The sequence below is a fragment of the Stylophora pistillata genome, chromosome 5 (assembly GCF_964205215.1).
Source record: "Stylophora pistillata chromosome 5, jaStyPist1.2, whole genome shotgun sequence".
NCBI lineage: Eukaryota > Metazoa > Cnidaria > Anthozoa > Scleractinia > Pocilloporidae > Stylophora > Stylophora pistillata.
This window is the reverse complement of record NC_142523.1, coordinates 34786442-34804380: the sequence shown is the minus strand read 5'-3', so window position 1 is coordinate 34804380 and position 17939 is coordinate 34786442. Positions and strand designations below refer to the sequence as shown.

General features: G+C 38.5%; 1 long non-coding RNA gene and 1 pseudogene across 2 annotated transcripts; both read left to right on the top strand.

Moving 5' to 3' along the window:
- Positions 1 to 4506: 4506 nt before the first annotated feature.
- LOC148731632 (uncharacterized) lies at positions 4507 to 7925 on the top strand (annotated as a pseudogene). The gene is made up of 5 exons (XR_016001988.1): positions 4507 to 4599; positions 6131 to 6236; positions 6745 to 6834; positions 7312 to 7377; positions 7693 to 7925. The product of XR_016001988.1 is annotated as an uncharacterized LOC148731632 (transcript).
- Positions 7926 to 9365: 1440 nt separating this feature from the next.
- Positions 9366 to 12729, top strand: LOC148731631 (uncharacterized). The gene is made up of 2 exons (XR_016000928.1): positions 9366 to 9563; positions 9929 to 12729. It is a non-coding gene; the product is annotated as an uncharacterized LOC148731631 (long non-coding RNA).
- The last annotated feature ends 5210 nt before the right edge of the window (positions 12730 to 17939 follow it).

The following is a 17939-nucleotide window of genomic DNA, read 5'->3' as shown; positions in this document are numbered from 1 at the left end:
AATTCCGAGTAAGGAAACAATACAAACCTGTTGATTTAGCGTTAAAAAATACTTTTTATTACTATTAAAAACCTATTCATTTAGTTCTTGGCCGCTTGTAAAAATGAGTAAAAGGTATTGGATAAGTTGATGAGGCCGGTGGCCGTACGCTAAAGGATACGCGACCGGCCACTTTGTTCTGATGTTCCTCTCTTGTTCTGTTATATAATCTTCTCATAAAGCGTTCTCTTTCCGATCTCTATTTTTTTTTTTCCATTTGAATCTTTTTCTCGTTCAGTTTTCTTGATGAGATCTTTTACGTCAGAATGCAGACGACTGCTCCTGTTGATCAACCTGGAAATGTCTCCAATAAGCTTCACAATTTTCCTTAAGCAAAAACTTTTGGTTAGTTTGGAGAAAATTTGTTAATTTGTTTTTTCACCAAACGTTATAACTTTTTCTATGAAGCGAATAGAGAGTATTGGGTTTCTTGGTAGGGCCGCCAAAGCGTTCGCTGAGAGAAATGCAAGTGGCTTTTGAGGATCGTTTTTTAATGGAAGGGTGGTGTTCAAAAAGTTTTTTATCATTATTAAAAATTGTTAATTAAAACTCACTTTCGGCTCACATCTCCTTTTTTTATGTCAAAGCGTCTGGAAAAGTATAAATTGTTAATTTAGTTCTTAGCTCACTAGACTCTTCTAGTTTGAGCACTCTGGCATGGCTTAGACGACACCACAAGTGAGGGATCGCTTGGGGATCCATACCAGTTCTCCCCCATCTTATACTGATGTATACGTACATCATCATGGAAAACTTTCTTCACATAAGCCGGCATTTCGACCCAGCTGATGGAGGAAGATTTATAACAAGTTCTTAAAAAGTACCTCGCTGAGATTTTAGCCTGACTGAAGTTCAGAATTTCTGCTCCACTACAGAAGTGAACAAACCGTGACCTTTCAATTTTGATTTTTAAAGGGTCTTCAAGCGGGCTGAATTTTCACATGGGAAACTTTTCCACGTCCGTTACCGTAAAGAGACCTTTACACCGCTGTTGACAAGAAGTTATGTGTTCTATCCAACTTTAATTTTCGCTCCTATTTAATGTTTCTCTGAAGATTTTAGTCATGGTCAAAATGTGTCTATATTTATACAAAGACCGACAACCTCGCTTCCATTTAAAAAAAAAAACGCCATAGATGTTCATGTTCTTGGACTGACATCTGCGTAAGCTTAACTAGTACCCGTTATATTTTATCCTTTTAATTTATACCGTCCGCTGGTAACCTTTATCACGTTTATCTCACTGAAAGACTTGATTATTTGAAAATGTATCCAAAGATATAATATAAAAAATGAGTTGTGCCGGCGAGAAATTTCCGGCAGCGCGTGGAAGGGTTAGAAGTAAAGAAAGTTCTCAAATGAAACAATAGAATGTAATATTATTAGAAAACTATTTCATGGTATTACTTAGGCCTTGTTTACAAGCAGGTAGGGTAACCCTAGTGCTAGGGTTACCCTGGCAGGAGGGTTACCCTAATGTTCCCACATTTCTTCTTTTTTTCATCGACGTGTTTACAAGGCAGCTAGGGTTACCCTAGCACTAGGGTAACCCTAGCTGCCTTGTAAACGCTCTGGTGGAGATAAGTCGCCTACCTGGGACAACTTGTTTCCAGACCCTTTGAACATTGATAACAATGCGTGCGGTTACCAAGCATAGGTAAGTTGTCCCGGGTGGTAGGGTAACCCCACCTGTGAAATTTTGCTTGTAAACCCGGGCTATCTTTGACCCGCCTGCTAGGGTAACCCTAGCACAAGGGTTACCCTCCTTGCTTGTAAACAGGGCCTAAGTAACTAAAGCACTCAGGAATAATGTAAACAATGCTTATTGGCGCCGTGCGGCAATTTGAGCCACGTAGAGACTGAATGAAATGACTGCCGAGTGACCTTTTAAATTCTGACCCCCACTGTGACCAGTCAAGTTTTTTGCTTTTAGGAAAAAAGAATTGCACTTGAAACTCAAGTTCAGCGAGGGTAAAATTCACAATTAAAACATAATTCTCGTTTTCAACCATTCATTATTTGCAAAGGAGAGGGTAAATATTAATATAAATTTAGTCTTTGTGTACATGTAGAATGCTGTATGAAGCGCAGGAAAAGCGTTTACTGACAGAGGTATATATAGTGTTTACATGAATGACTGACAATGACGTCAGAATCGGATAGAAATACCCTCTGTAATCAAAGGACTGTCTTGGTTTTTTAAACATGGAATTATGTACCGGATTGGGAATTCAGAATGTCGCGGTACGCGTAGAGGAATGTTGCCATAAACGATGAAAGATCAGTAGCGGATCCAGACCTGACGCTTACAGCTTTGAGACTGAAACTCTTACATCGACAGGATTGTTTAACACTTTTTAACTGGCTGATTTTTTTTTAATGAATCCAAGTAAACGGTAAGCAGGCAAGGAATTATAACGTGCAACCGCGAGTAGTGGGAGGGGGTGTGGGGGAGAAATAATTTGCCTCAAAAGAGTCCAATAGTGACTTTCTGAATCAAAGTTTGGACCCCCCAATCAAAAATTCCTGGATCCGCCTCTGAAGATATAGGTGAAATGAATAGCTTATCGAGAGGCATTGCTTGGTATTCACTCAGACGGTGTGCGCACTCCGATTATGTTGCATTGTAGTAGCGTTATTTTTAATGTGGTGGTGAAAGCGGAGACTTTGGTACGTAATTGTCGCGTATTCCATCGTTCTCAAGGAAAAACGCAAGCTCTGTATATTAATAACAAGGATTTAATACCTAAATAAACAGCCAACAGTTTCTTCCATTTAGCTGACATAATTATGGAATGCTCATTATTTCTGCCACTGTTTTTTGCTGAACTCAGCAAGGGGTACTGTTTTTCTTTATGCAAGGGAGTGCTGAGGTACTCCCAGTCTGTTGTAATATCCATACCTGAGGCTGATTTTTATAATTTCAGAGTTTTTAGAATATGTAAACTTTGCTGGATAATCACCAGTGACAATCACCTGGCTAAAGGAACCATCATTTTCTTTTTTAAGGAAGATATCGCTCTCATGGATTTTTCCTTTTCGATATTTATTTGCCAGTGAGAGAAAGAGACTCTTAATCTTCCCCATATCCGTAATGTGTATTTCATGCACAGCACGTGTGTTCCTGACAACCACACCACCAGCAACAGGAGCTATAGCGACAACCTTGAAACAATCAAAGACTTCCAGTGGTAAATTCCATGAGAAATTGACAGTCCATGGCCGAGAGGCACGAGTTTTTCGCTTCATTTTTCTCAGCATTCTGATGTGCCAAAAAGCAACAATCCTTGCCAATATTCTTGCGGGCTGAGCTAAATGAAATTTGAAAGCCTTTTCACTCTCAAACGTGTGTTTCTTGATAACTGCTCTACACAACACTAAAAGCTCGCCCCCAATTTCTGTCGCTAAAGCTTTGTCTTCACTAGAATTCTTGAAATCATCCACAACTTCGTGAAGTTTTACTAAAAGGGCCGCCATATTGAAAGCACCATTTGTTTAGAGATCGCTGACCAGTTTCTTACAGGCTCACTGTTATCGAAATGGCGCGATTTGGTAACCTGCCAGCCCGGCGTGTACGTCTTTTTAGTATCTAATTTGTGACCGGTTTTCGAGATCACTCTCGTTCACTCTAATTTAAATGCCTGTTATTCAATACTCAAGATAGAGTACTTACCCTACAGTACTCGTCATCGGTTATTTTACTTTTACTTAGGAGAGTAGATTTACGTTACGATTGAGTAATGGAAAGTTCCTAACAGTGGTAACGCTTTGTGACACTATGTAACGCAATATTCTACAAACGTATATTCACGCTATCTCGCAGCCATTAAAGATGGTTAAAGACGGGAGAGAAGCCGTAGAATTATCTAATTTACCTTCGACCTTGATAAGAAATTTGTTACAATCTTTTTGTCCTTATTTAAGTAACGCTCGCGATCCTTTGACCTCAGTCGTTTACTGCCACATGTCTGCGGGAGTCGCACGAGCTCAGGCGACGACGTGTGCTAAGTAAACGTGACAAACTCGATTGGAGTTAAGAAAATTAATGGTCCGAAAAAAGGTGGTCAACCTCTTTGGTTTCGTTTTCATTCAGTTTTTCTGGAGCCTATGTGATCTTACGCGAGGAACGTTTAAGATTATTCAGCAAGGGCGCTTTTGTATCTGGGTTGTCACGAATCTATCTCATGTCAATACCTTTTGTATGGTCAGGTTGTGTTTGTGCACGCAAACCAGAACACAGGGTGCCCACACAAGCGGCGTGCCTTGTCGTTTGTTCGAATTATAAAGAAATGTATGGGAGAATATTGAGGAGTCGTAATATCGTAAACTTATATCAAGGAATGTCTATGATAAGGCTCAAAATAAATGTAAACCTACCTCACTTGCTGTGTATTATTGTCGTCTCTGTGGTCGTCCACTGAACCAGACCTGACCGGCTGCTCTACATTGACACCTTACTGGGGAAACATGTTCCGTCCAATAGACGACCCTGACTATCCATGGCTTGGGTTGTGGACTATTCTTCCTATTATGAGAGTCTGCTATTGGTGTACAAATCAGGTAAGTCAAGAAGGTAGTTTAGAGATTTTGCCAATGACAAGTAGGCCCCTTACTTGTTTTGCCCATCTAACAAGGTTACCTCCACTCAAACCAATCAATTTAACTCATAACTGGTAACACCTGTCTCGGCCGGGTGTCAAGAGGTAATGAACTGAGTTTAGTATTTACTGTTAGTCAGTTTTAGCCTTTGAAATGGATAGCCTGTCAGCAGACCACTGAACAACCAAACAAATACTATGCTTCGCAACATCTTGGCAACATTGACATAGGGCTGCCATACTGGAGTTGTAAATTCTAGCCCAGGCCTTTGGCAGTCATAAATGGGGTTTTGTTCTTTTTTCTGAAATTGCCTATACATCATCCAAATCATGTCTGGTCCACTATTGCTTGCATTGGAAGTTGGCCCAAAGAGTTAAATATTAGAAAAATATGGAACAAAAAGATGTATTGAGTAAATATGAAAATACATAAAATATTAGTAATAATTTATGTATTTTCATATTTACTCAATACATCTGTTTGTTCCATATTTTTCTAATATTTAACTCTTTGGGCCAGCTTCCAATGCAAGCAATAGTGGACCAGACATGATTTGGATGATGTTTTTTTTCCAATATACAAATAAACACTGTTTTACCACAACGCCTATTCTACATTGTAGTTCTGGTCACTCCAACCATCTTGTAATAACTGACAATGAGAGGGAAAATGTTTCTATGAATGGTGAAATCAGCTCACAAGGCTCATCCTGCCAGAGCTTATATCCCATAATGCAGTACTAGCTTGAAAATTATGTGTAGATCTGTTGTGGAAGTGTTAAGCCTGATCTACAATGGAAATTGTCCCTACAGTATCACAACTGAATAGTGTATGAGGGTTAGGAGAATAAAGGAATTGAACATATAAATCTAAATGTCTGATATGCAAAGGGCAATACAGCCAATCTTCAGCAGATATCCCACCCATCCCACCCCAGAGGAGGACATCCATCACACAGTAATCTCATGTGTGGGAAATTGACATCTCCTACCCCAACCCTGCAGGACGGGGCCTACAGTTTTAATATATATTCATCCTTATCCGAGGAGACTAGAATATCTATCCATTTTTTAATTTTATAGAAAGGTAGCAAATTTTCCTCACTTATGTTAAGACCATGATTATTGGTCCAGCCAGGGCTCGAACCCTCGACCTCCCGCACAACACAATCCGGTGCTCTAACCGATTGAGCTAGAAAAGAAGCTCTTGATTGTTGAACAAATTCTCTTAGTACTAGAGAAAATTTACAGTGAACAGTATTTAGAACATACAACCTACATTGGGTGGATGTTACCTAGGTTAGATGAAGTGCCAGTTTTTAATGTTTACTCTGATTACTTTTCCAGAAGCTTTGTGACTTTTTCAAGTCCACTAAATGGTGTCGAGGTAGGGAAGCCTTTTTCCGGGGGATCTCATACCCTTGATGGCAGTGTTCCTCAATTCCACTAGTTTAATCAGTTTTGTTTTGTTTTTGTCTTTGCGTGTGTCTCAGTGGTCATTTCTCCAGGAATCACTGGATGTTATGTCCACTAATGATGACAATTAACACTCTAGGTTTTACTCTAGAACTTTATTCCGGATACATGGATGCTGCCAAGGTTTGTGAAATGTTTTTAGAAAACTTGGGTATAATTTTTCGGGGGGGGGTGGGATTTGGTGGTGATGGGCAAGGGTGGGGAAGGTGATAAACATTTTTTCTTTGGGGACTGGGCTGGGATAAGAGCATGGTCATGTTGTGAACAAGTGGACTGGGCTCTACCTCTCTGTCTGAAGCACCTTCAGAAAACAGAACTGTTGTATTGTATTACCTCTGGAGTTAGAGTATTTTATTTTTGTACTGCTCTGCTGTCTAGTTACAACGGGGAAAATTTGTAAACCAAGGCTGAAATGATGGAACAGAGAGGTGAACTCACTTGAATAGTTTTTAATCACGAAGCTTTGTGGAAGAATCTAATATGGAACCATCAATAGGGCTGAAATTTGGGACTTCGGGATGGCAAATGTAACACCCTAACTTTTGTAACTTGATTATTCCATTTTTTACAGTCCCAAGATGAACATTTTAACTTTCTAACGCATTTATTTTGTCCACTTCCTATTCTGTAGGAGATGCTTTTCTGTCGTACTTGTAAACTGGTAGAGTTTGAGAATGCAACAAAAGCACTGGAAAAAGCCAAACCTAAGAACCAAGAAGCGGTAAGATTCAGACAAACTTGTGTTTTGCACGTGATATACATTCCTTTGGTAGTTTTCCCCTCATTCTGTTGCTCGTGATTTTTATTCTCCAAATATGCTTCGTAGAGTACAAATAACGCGCGAGACGAGTACAAATATCACACGATATTTGTACTCCAGAAATATCCGCGAAATTCGCCCGCAATGAAATAACAATGTGGCGTGTTGGATGATAAATCTCTTATTTAACGTTTTTTTGTGTGTTATTGCTGATTATTTTTACTCGTTGTTTGTATTTTGACTCGCCCTACGGGCTCGTCAAAACACGGTACAACTCGTAAAAATACTCAGCGATACTATACAACAAAACCTCCATTAAGATATATATACTTGCAATAGACATTTATCACTTGAAGGTCATGTTGAGGTTTTGAAGAATCATGTCGAATGCTAGAATGGAAGATTACCAAATTGTTTTTGTGCATTTTCCATTATCAGCTTCAAAAAGCCAAAGAAGAAGCAGAGGAAGCATGCAATTCAATTTCAGAAGCTGCCAAAAAAGAGGTAAATAATGTTACAAGGATCGGAATTGTCTAGAAAGTTCGCGAAGGTCAATGTCACGCAAAGTGTTTTTTTTTAATAATTTTCTAGAACTGTTACTCATCAGTTTAAAAATAGAGTTTACTGTAATAGTTATAAATAGTTACTATTGTAATGGTTATAAATAGTTACTTTTGGAAACTTCTAGACTCTCTTCGGATGCTTATATAAGCAGCTCGCTCGTCAGGTTTTTGTTGTGATTTGGGACTTCGTTCCCTGTTTGTGATCTACAAGCGATATTGTGTGACAAGTGACAAGTGAAGGGATTTTCCCTTTCAGATGTGAAACTGACATTCTGCTGTCAAGCCCAGAGCTGTTTACCGTGGAGTGCGATACGTCGAAGGAAGTCTTCAGGAGATTTCGCCAAAGAGAAGGACAGTACTTTGCTTGTGGTCAGATAAGCGTAGATAAGTACATAGTTAATTTTAGTTGGATTGTTCCAAGAGTAGTCGCTAGCTCGTGTTAGGTTATCTTCCGTTGTTAACAGTTGAATAAATTGTGTTTCGTGGAAATAGCGAGGATATTATCTTTCTGCCGATAATCAGTTACCGTAACAATAACAATACCAGTAATAATGAGCAGTGTTTTTTATTTAACTGATCTTAATTTTTTTTTTTTTAATGCAGATGATCCGTTACAACAGGCAAAGGGTGTTGAGCCTGCAAGCAAGTCTTATCCAGTACGCTGAATCGCGGTTAAAGAATGGAAGAGATACGTACGCCATATTAGCCAAACTACTGAATGACATGAAAAGATCTGCGTAATTAAGAAGCATGAAGAAAATAGACGGCCCCATGAACTTAGGTGGCCAAAATTTATGGCTCACTTTCTGTATGACATTAGATTATTTCAATTTAATACTGATAAGAAAAAAATAATTCTTTAGAACGACACCAGGGTGTTACAGGCATTGGCCTGTTCCAGGCATTCAGTTGGTAAATGGAGCGAAGATTGGAACTGAAAAGTGAAAAAGAGAGGGAGGCCTGGGTCGGATTCATTAGGCGACTCGACCCAAACCTCCCTCGCTTTTTCACTCCTCTGCTTTAAGAGCGCTGTTTACTATTATGTTTCCTTTTACAAGCTGATTGTCTGGAAAAGGTTATTCAGGCAGAAATTGGCCAGAAATGGTGACAAAAATGTGGCAATGACTAGGAAATTAATCAGCAAATATTTCATAGCGGGAATGAATTTCTCAACTTTGTTAAGGATACCAGCCTTGAATCAAGGCTCAAGAAGATTTATTAAATACTTTTCACGGTGAATTTTTCACCTTTACGTTCTTTCGTGCAGATCAGATTAAAACCTTAAAGTAAATTTATTTCTCTACCTCCTCTTGTAAAAGGATGTTTTTATTGATTCTAAATGAATGATTTTCAGATGTGCAATGTTTTCTATGTACTCACGGACTGACCCCATTAAAAAAAAAAAAAAAAATAGTTCTATTTCCAATCTTTTAAAAAGTGCCAACCAAAAATTGATTTCTTTTGTATTAGAAAGCCTAATAAAAGTTATTGGTTATAGCGGTGGAAAGTTTCTGTTTAAATAACCTTTTAATTACCCGTAAGGAGTAGAAGAAAAGGTCTTTTGTTGACTTCCTCTGCGAAGATACCGGTTAACGTGACCTTTAATTCCGGTGAAAAACTGCGTTTTTCGTTTATGAATATTTGTTTTAACGTATAATGGGCCACTTATAATAATACTTCTCTTGTAGCTCTATCACGGGCACAGTGTTTCATCCCCTCCGACTCAACGAAAGTCACCACCCCTGAATATAGCGATGACTTAAAGGCAGTGTGAAGTCGATGGACCTTTTAACTTTCGCCAACGAGCAAAGCGCTCCTTCGAAAAAAAACACTGCTGTAATAGGTTGGCTTGTCTTTGAAGCCCAAAACAATGAAACTTCCTAAATAACCCTCCCACTTCTAACCCTATAACCTTACCCAACAAGTCAATCTTCTGCTGTTTTATTTCTGATGAGATCACGCGCAGATCAGGTGTAAAAATAGACACTGTGTCATCACGTATGTTTCGCAATAATCTTTTAGTGGCTTTCGGTTTGGTGCCCTGTTCACCTTCGAGAGGAGTCTTGCTTTTTTTCTGGAGAAATACATCGATACAAAGCTTCAATAGCCCGTGAAATCCTCAAAGAAGTAAGACTAAATCATTTGTAATCTAGATTGAGAAGCAACTAAGTGTCTGTACGTATACAACAAGACTATAGCTCAGTGTACGAACCATTAAGGGTTTTGTCACAGATCCATGCTCGTGTGCGCGAAGTGTAATACTTAACGGCTCCATGAACGAATTTAGGCCTGCTTAATTTTAAACATTTACCAACAGCTAAGTCGATTTCATTTTGTAGAAAACAATTTGGGAATTTGTCCCTCATTCATTTCGCGAAGTATAGTCCGTTAACCGGACGGATGTACAACGATTCTTTATTTGGTGAATGAAAAACCTCATCGCTTATTTCGCTTTGTTTTTTCCTCCGATGTAAATTGGATCGTTTCGATAGCAAGGAAACGGTCTGGAGTCTTTATTCTTCGTGCCAGCCCATCACGATCCAAAACAGCAGTGAAAAGGTGGTCACATCAGCAATAGTATTTAACAGCCTTACTGTGTTCCTCAAGGCACTGAAATAAGTCTCACTGGTAAGTACATTATGTCAGAGTGTAATTTCGTTGTTTCCGTAAAGGGCCAGGACTTGCCCATTATGAAATTTAAAGTAAACATCTACCTGTCTTCGGACAACAACAACAGCTACATGTCTTTGCTCTCGAGATTGATCACGAACGAAGATCGTTAAGTTTCTTGCCAATAAGCACGTCAGGTATTTTTTGAAGATGGGAAGATTTTCGAATGTATGTTGTCTAAGCTAAAACCGTAGCAAGAAATTGACACAGACAACTCCGCAGTCGATTAAGATAGTCTCTGCTTCATTGTTTTCCAGACACGTTTCCCCCTAATTTTGTAACCCTATATACTTTCAGCTGGCTCTACATTTTGCAATAAGTAAAATGCTGAATGTTGTTGCTGAAGATTACCGGTGAACTGAACACTAAATTGTTCGTTCAAAAATTTTCCTTTCGGTCAAAGGCTTAGTTTAGTACTTTTTTCATTGTTTACTTTATGAATTGTTACAATGCCGTTCTGTAATGGGACTTTAATCAGAACATTCTAAAAGAGGACATTCGAATATGGTTGACTTCTGTTCAAGAACTTACTGACTCCTATTACTTGAAATATCACACCAAACACGAGAGCAGGCGGTAAATCATTCAACGTCTAGTATTCCCCTAATGTTGCCCTTTATGTGCTTTGCATTAATAGAACCGACTCGAGAATTTCTTGAAATATTGCCTAAGGGACCGGGGAAGAACTGATGTGCTTTGCTCTACCACTTTTTCATTTTTTTACTTACCTCCTCCAACCTCCCCCATTCCGATGAAATAGTTCTATTTACACGTAACGGACCAGCGCATTTGCTGTTAAAAGACGCGTGTCATCGGATTATTTTTTCAAGGCTTAAGGTCACAATAGGTAACACACTGGTTTCACTTTTGTGTTTCTGTTTACAAGTTGAAGGCTGGTTGCGGATGAGCAATTTTAAGTTTCTTGTCTTGTCTGGTTGGAATTTTGACGCCTAAACGAAATTCAGAACCGATTTTAGTAGTTGTTTCAGACAAGAGATATTTACATTCTCTAAAGAGGCTTCAATGTGGAGTCTTATCCCTGTTGCTGCTCTGAAAAGGACTTTGATCAACACATTCTCGAACAGAATTTAGATTTGCTCTATATTTTGACTCAACCCCCATTAAGTAGCTCTGCTTATAAACTCAACGGATCAGCGCAGAAATCGGAAGTCTGACGTTTGCGGCTTTAAAGATGCCATAAAAAATGATGCAATGTCTAGAGATTATTTCTGAAGGTCACAGTATGTAACTAATCAGTTTCACTTTCATGTTCTTGTTTATTAGCTTCTAAACAGCTGCCCCTCCTCTCCCCTCCAAAATCCCGATACCTACCAGAGTTTTCTCAACTCTGGAAAGTAGGGGCCTGTACACAGGCTACTGTTTATCAACTGGACGGAATTGTGACGATTAATTCTTTATTTGCTGAATGAAAACCCTCATCTAGTACGAAAAGACTTTAGTTCTTTATGGTCGTTAAATACAGTCAATTTAGTCAGTTTTATCGCTTAGGCCCAGTTCAAACGTCGAATTTCACATGTGCCGAACTTAACTCCTATTTTAGTCAACTAAAATAGTTAAATACGGCATTTGATTCAAAGTTCGTTCAATTTGATTCAAGTCGTTCAAAGGCAAGACACGCCAACTCAGTTTAAGTGAGCTCTTGGATGATGGCTGCACGCGCTGTAGCCTCTGCTCCTCTTGAATTTTATATATTTTTATTACAAATCCCGTAACTAGTTATCTATAGATTTTCTCCTAGTTTTAATATCGATACTACTGTAAATAGCTCCTAGTCTTTTTTCTTTTTTAGTGTCCCCAAATTAGTAAGGGATTTTTCCCTTGCTAGACGGCTCGTGACACTTTTAATAAACTTTTACTACTACTATTACTACTACGTCGAATTTAACTCAGTCGAATTCCACTCTGTTCGCTGTCGATATTCCCAGGCGCACTACGTATTTGCTAGACGAAGACGTCTATTGAGCGTTTGCTTAATTGCTTCACTGATGCTCTTGTTTTGATGTTTGTTTTGCTTCTTTATCTTGGCTTTTCGTCATGATACTTTCACATGATTCACGTTCCATCATTTCACTGAAACACGACCCACAATATGCCACAGAGTTTCCTACTTTCCACCCAGGAGTGCCCTCTTCGTTTTCAAAAACCGCACACCTCATACAAAAGTAATTACCGCACGTCAAACAACTGTATTTTGTCTTTTCAAAGCAAGAAGTACAAATTCCTATGTCTCCGACCATTTTTCTGTGCTGTTTTGGCTTTTTCGCGCATGGCATTCATAGAATTCCTGGCGATTTGTGGGTAATAAATGAATTATAATAATTTCCTGTAATTTCCATAAAATCTTCTACAATACAAAATGTTAACAGCGTAAAAAAAAGATCCAAAAGAACTCACTTTCAGGTCACATCTACTCCTTTTTTTTCCCTGTAATTCATGCATTAAGTTCGGCATATGTGAGCACAAGTAGCCCAGACAAGCGACGAGTCTTTGTTTATTCGAAATATAAGGGAATGTATGGGAGAATATTGAAGAGTCTTATTATCGTAAACTTATATCATGAAATGTCTGAGTTAAAGCTCAAAATAAATGTCAACCTACCTCACTTGCTGTGTATTGTCGTTTCTGTGGCTCTAAATGGCGAAGTTGAGCGATTTGGTGGGTTTTGCGTCGACTGTTACTATACGTTATAAGAAGGTGACAAGGGTGGAAAGCTCATACGTTATAAGAAGGAGACAAACTCCTGGATTCGCTCCTGAAGATTACTTTGTTTCAGTTGCACCTAGGGTTAGTAAAAACTACAACTCCTTTCGAACGAGTTTAAAATTAGTTCAAACTAGGCCAGGTAACTTTCCATCCTAAGATGGATGCGACATTCGCTTTAAAAGATTTCAGGACTGTTTGGAGGAGAAGAAAGATCGGCCAGCTCGGGCAACAACGTGAAGTTTCACCACGCTTTCTTGTCCACCCTTGAAATATTGTTTTCTGAAAATGTTAGCGATGCTATTTCAGGGATACGCCTCACGATTTTATGACAACATTTGGTGACTGTATCAACTTATCGAATGAACTCGAATGGCTATTTGGAAAATAATTTAAATACAAGCTTGTATAGACTAGTAAAACTATAGTTTCCTTGCCACTAATAATCAAAGTCCTGTCACCGTTGTGATTTCAAATTTTGCAACTACTTACGATCCGCCTCAACTGTAATCCTTAACTGATCACAAGCGTATTGGTTTCAAGTCTCATCAAGTTAACGAAGAAAACTGCAGCAAAAATTATTTCAATCATACGTGACTCGCTCGGGATTTTAGTGCAGGTTCCCTCGCGACACTGTTCATATTTTTCATTCGCACTGATATCAAGCCAGTCTAATCAGCGGTTATCGTGTCAGTTTTGCGCTTTGTTATTATCCATGTATGCAGACTACGAAAAGAACGTTCATATTGTCCTTGCGTCGATGTTCTTTCGTACTTATTCTCTTTCTGATTGCCTTCCGCACGCATTTTTTGTTTCAGTGTTTCTATTTGTGTATGTTGGACAAACCACTGGCATCGATTTCATGTGAATCACATTTGGAGGTAACTATCACTTAATGATAATTATTATAACAAATTTATCATTTTACTTATGTAGCGCATTACGGAGCAGTGTACAATATTCTTTAGGAATGGTATAGAAGTAAATAATACATAGGGAATTGTAATTTAATGTGAACAGAGAGGGAGTGGGGGTTGGGTAAGCTCAATCTTACCCCCCCCCCCCTCCGTCTCTCTTCTTTTACGCTAAGTAAGGTTATCGTACCCAAATTAAAGAAGAATTTTCCAGACTTTTGTAGAGCGAAAGAACTTCGAAAAATAATTAAGGTTAACGTGTCGAGGCACATCCTAGTGTTGTTTGCTGCGGAGAGATAATGGACAAAGAGTCAAACCAAAGCAAATTCAATAGTTGTCAGTAAAACAATTGATATTAAACATGCAGAGTGCAGCTATTTAGGGAGGTAGATAATGTGTTTTGCCTGAAGGCCAAAGAAGTTTTCGCTTTTGAGTCCGTAGAGTGTTTTGTTGACTGCAGAAGGCAGCCTATATTCCATATCGCAGATGATAAAGCACCACCAAAACGTTTCCAAAACTTGGCAGCAGCAAGTATCTTAATTTCATTTGCATGCAAGTTATGAGTAGCAGATATAACTCTTTTCAAACGAAAACTACTTCCTAGAATTGCTATATTGGAAGAGAAGGAGCTTCATGAGACCGTAACAAGATCAAATTTAACCGTGATTTCTTCCATCTTCCTTAACACAAATTCCCCTAAATCAATGAAAATGTTATTGATGTTATTTTGACATGCTTTGTAATTTTCTAATCTAATGGTCTGAGTTTATCAACCCAACGAAAAAACTCCTATGTTTGGTTGTGCACCGAATACCGATCTCCAATACTTCAAAGCAGGTTCCTTGTCATTTCAAATTGAATTCTTAGCTCAAGCTAGAGAGGGTCTTTACCAGGTCTATTTTCGGTTTAAGTCATCCTTTCATTCAAGTTGACTATTTTTCAACGATCAAAGTTTGTTTGGGTGAGGGCAAAGAAACGTAACCAAGAAAATATAAACTATTTTCTCTTAACTGACGTAACCCCAAAACCTGTCTTTCTTACTTCAGCAAAACAAAAGCTGTTCAAATAGCCCATTGATATGGCGTCATAATTACTCGATCATCGCTTTATAAGTATTAAGCGGCCTTCCAATTAAATCTTTCGAAGTCTCTTGTCCCTGTCTTGCTTAGAGACATGATCAATCTGCATTGCGACGAAGCCAGGTTAGCTTTCGCATGCGAGTTCCTCGAGTGTTTTGTTGACTACAGAAAGCAGCCTATATTCTTTATCGCTGATAAAGTATTATTACCTCACGGTAAGTTTCTAGAGCTTTGACAACGTGAAGCAAACTTTAATTCACTTACCTGAAAGTTATGCGTAGAAGATACAACTCGTTTCAAACGAAAAAGAAACTAGCGAACATTGTAGAATACTTATCTTGATACGAAGTACGCTGCAGGAGAAGGAGCGTAATACAGAAAACTAGTATAGCAAAAAGATAAAATTGCACTGTGACTTCTGCTATCGTCGCTTTAAGTTAGAAAAGAGATGTTTGTGACCTTACGTTCTTTTGATACTCTAACTGATATGAACCATTTTCAAATATGCTGACCGTATCAAGTGAACGAAAGACGGAAGTGTTTAGTTAATTTGACAGCAATTATGAAAAACGGAAGGGTAAAAAAGCAGCGGATTACAGCTGCCTTAACTTCATTAAAGCTCCAGAAATTTTGCTGGGAGAATCATCCATTTTTTTAAGGACTAGAGGTTGAAGAGATAAGAGGACCTCAGGAGATAAAATTTTGTTTAGTGCCACAGCATACCAGCACTGTAGCGCCACAGCATACCAGCACTGTAGTGCCATACTATACCAGCACTGTAGTGCCACAGTATACCAGCACTGTAGTGCCACAGTATAACAGCACTGTAGTGGCACAGTGTACCAGCACTGCGGTGCCACAGTATACAAGCACTGCGGTACAACGGTATAACAGCACTGCAGTGCCACAGTATACCAGCACTGTAATGTTAGTTCCAGAACTCAGTGAGATAAGCCAGCTGCGAAAAAACTGCCGAAGCCTTTTAAGCTTTTGAGATCTAATGTCCGTGAGATGAAGAAGAAACGTAATAATTAGCGAACAAAACAAGTGCTTTTCGTGAAGTGTCTTCTTAAATTTGTTCCAAATGTCAAAATTGCATAGAAGAACGCTTATTATGTCAAATGTCCTTCTTGGCTCAGGCTGGGAAGAATTCTGTTTCTCTACCAATTTTTAACACAGACCCCGTTTAGTCATTTTCACTTATTTTTCATAACAGATGACTTGCCGCGAAAGTAAGCCTTGACTGATAACAGTTACATAAGCTGTGAACAGAAAGTAAATATATTTGCAAATTCTTGCAAACGGAATCTCAAGAAACAGAAACCCAGAGCAAATCTGTGGCAGCACTAGATGCAGAAGGCTTCCTTCCGCTGTTAGGAGCCGTCTAGATTGTCGAACAGCATGAGAATTTCTAATATTCATTAACTAATCAGATCAAAGTCGTTCAAATCTCTGTGTTACTTTGCGGTAAGAAGTGATGGACCAGAAATCATATCCAACTATTCTTAATACTTATCAAACAAAAGAAAAATAGATTACATGTTGCCATGTATCTGTTCAATAATAGATGACAAAAGTGTCACGTGAGGCACAGCAGAGTGTGTCACTGATGTTCTTACTATTTTGACGTCTTCTGGGATCTATTACTAAACAGAACCACGGCATCATGGATGATCTATTATTCAATTTATTATTACTTATATAGCGCAAAATACATGTGGATATGATCTAATGCGCTAGAATTCTGATTTTTTTAATATGATAAATGCGTCTGTCCTCCAATCGATCATAGGTAAGAACCAATCACAATGCCAGCGTTATTTAGCCTATGATGCATAAAACACTGGATATGCCGCTGTGCGCAGCTTTAAATGCATGTGATTCTTAACTATTCAAACTTTGATTGCAGACAGTTTAAGTACTCCAAAGGTTTCTCAAACTTCCAGAACGGTATGTATTATCTAAGTTACTGATTCAAGTGAGTTCCAGACAACTTTTTTCTCTGAATTTGCTTTTGTTATCGATCTATAGCTTCAGAGTGATAATTTCCATTCGTGGAGAAACCTCCGTTCACAAGTCGATGTAAATTAAAGTTAACCTTCACGTGTGGTGTGTATCATTTTATACAGTACGCTGGGAATTTATTTCGGCTCAGGTTGGCAAAGTTCTCAAGTATTTATCTAAGAGTGATGGCTGGTTTTCACTTTACGCTATCATACTTGAATGAAGTGAGAAGCGATTCTTTATTGATCACTAGAAAGCAAGCTGAGAGAATGGAATTCAATGTTAAGAGACCTTATTAAGTAAGATTATCATAACTAATTACCTCGGACGCAAAAAAGATAAACTAAGAAGACGGAAAAAAATTTGTATAGCTTAAAAATTATTGACTTTGACCATCAGTTCTCAGATGAATTTTGTTCCCTGGCCAAATGATTAAAAAAGCAGGTGACTTCTATCGAGCCATGATTCGTATTTATTCAAATGTGCCTCGCAAAAATAACTATGCTGGGAACAAATGAGAAATGAAATAAACAAAAACATTAAATAACAGGAGAGCGAGGAGACTTAGACCGTATTCCTGATGCTTTAGACTTTCTCTTTCTTATAGGAAAATTCATTACCTGACGAGGGATTCGTGCGATATCAGTTTTTGCAGGAAAGTTAAGGCGGAATTGACGAGTTAGGTGATCGATTTTCCTTAAGTCGCATATTTGAACAAAAATTAGTAAAATCAGAGTTAACTTCGTTTGCTTCTTCGGATGAGAAAAAAAAAATAAAGGCTGATAGTTTCTAAAGAAACTGTTTGGGGCTGCGTCGGTGGGGGTAACGAAATAATTTGAATATATCAACAAAGTTGAAATGGTAAATTGGCGAGCGTTAGCCCTTCGCTCCGACGAAGGACTAACGCTCGAAACGTCAGCTTTTATAATCGTAACGGTGGCCAATTTACCATTTCAACTCTGTTGATATATTCAAATTAAATTGAGAAAAAAAATGATGTGAAGTCGTTAAAAAGTAACCTTGACTCTTCGCTGCTCAATTTTCCTTCATATCCCTAGTCCTGGCGTCAATTTAGCCCCACCCTGTGAATAAAGGAAATAAAATTCCTTGTCTCT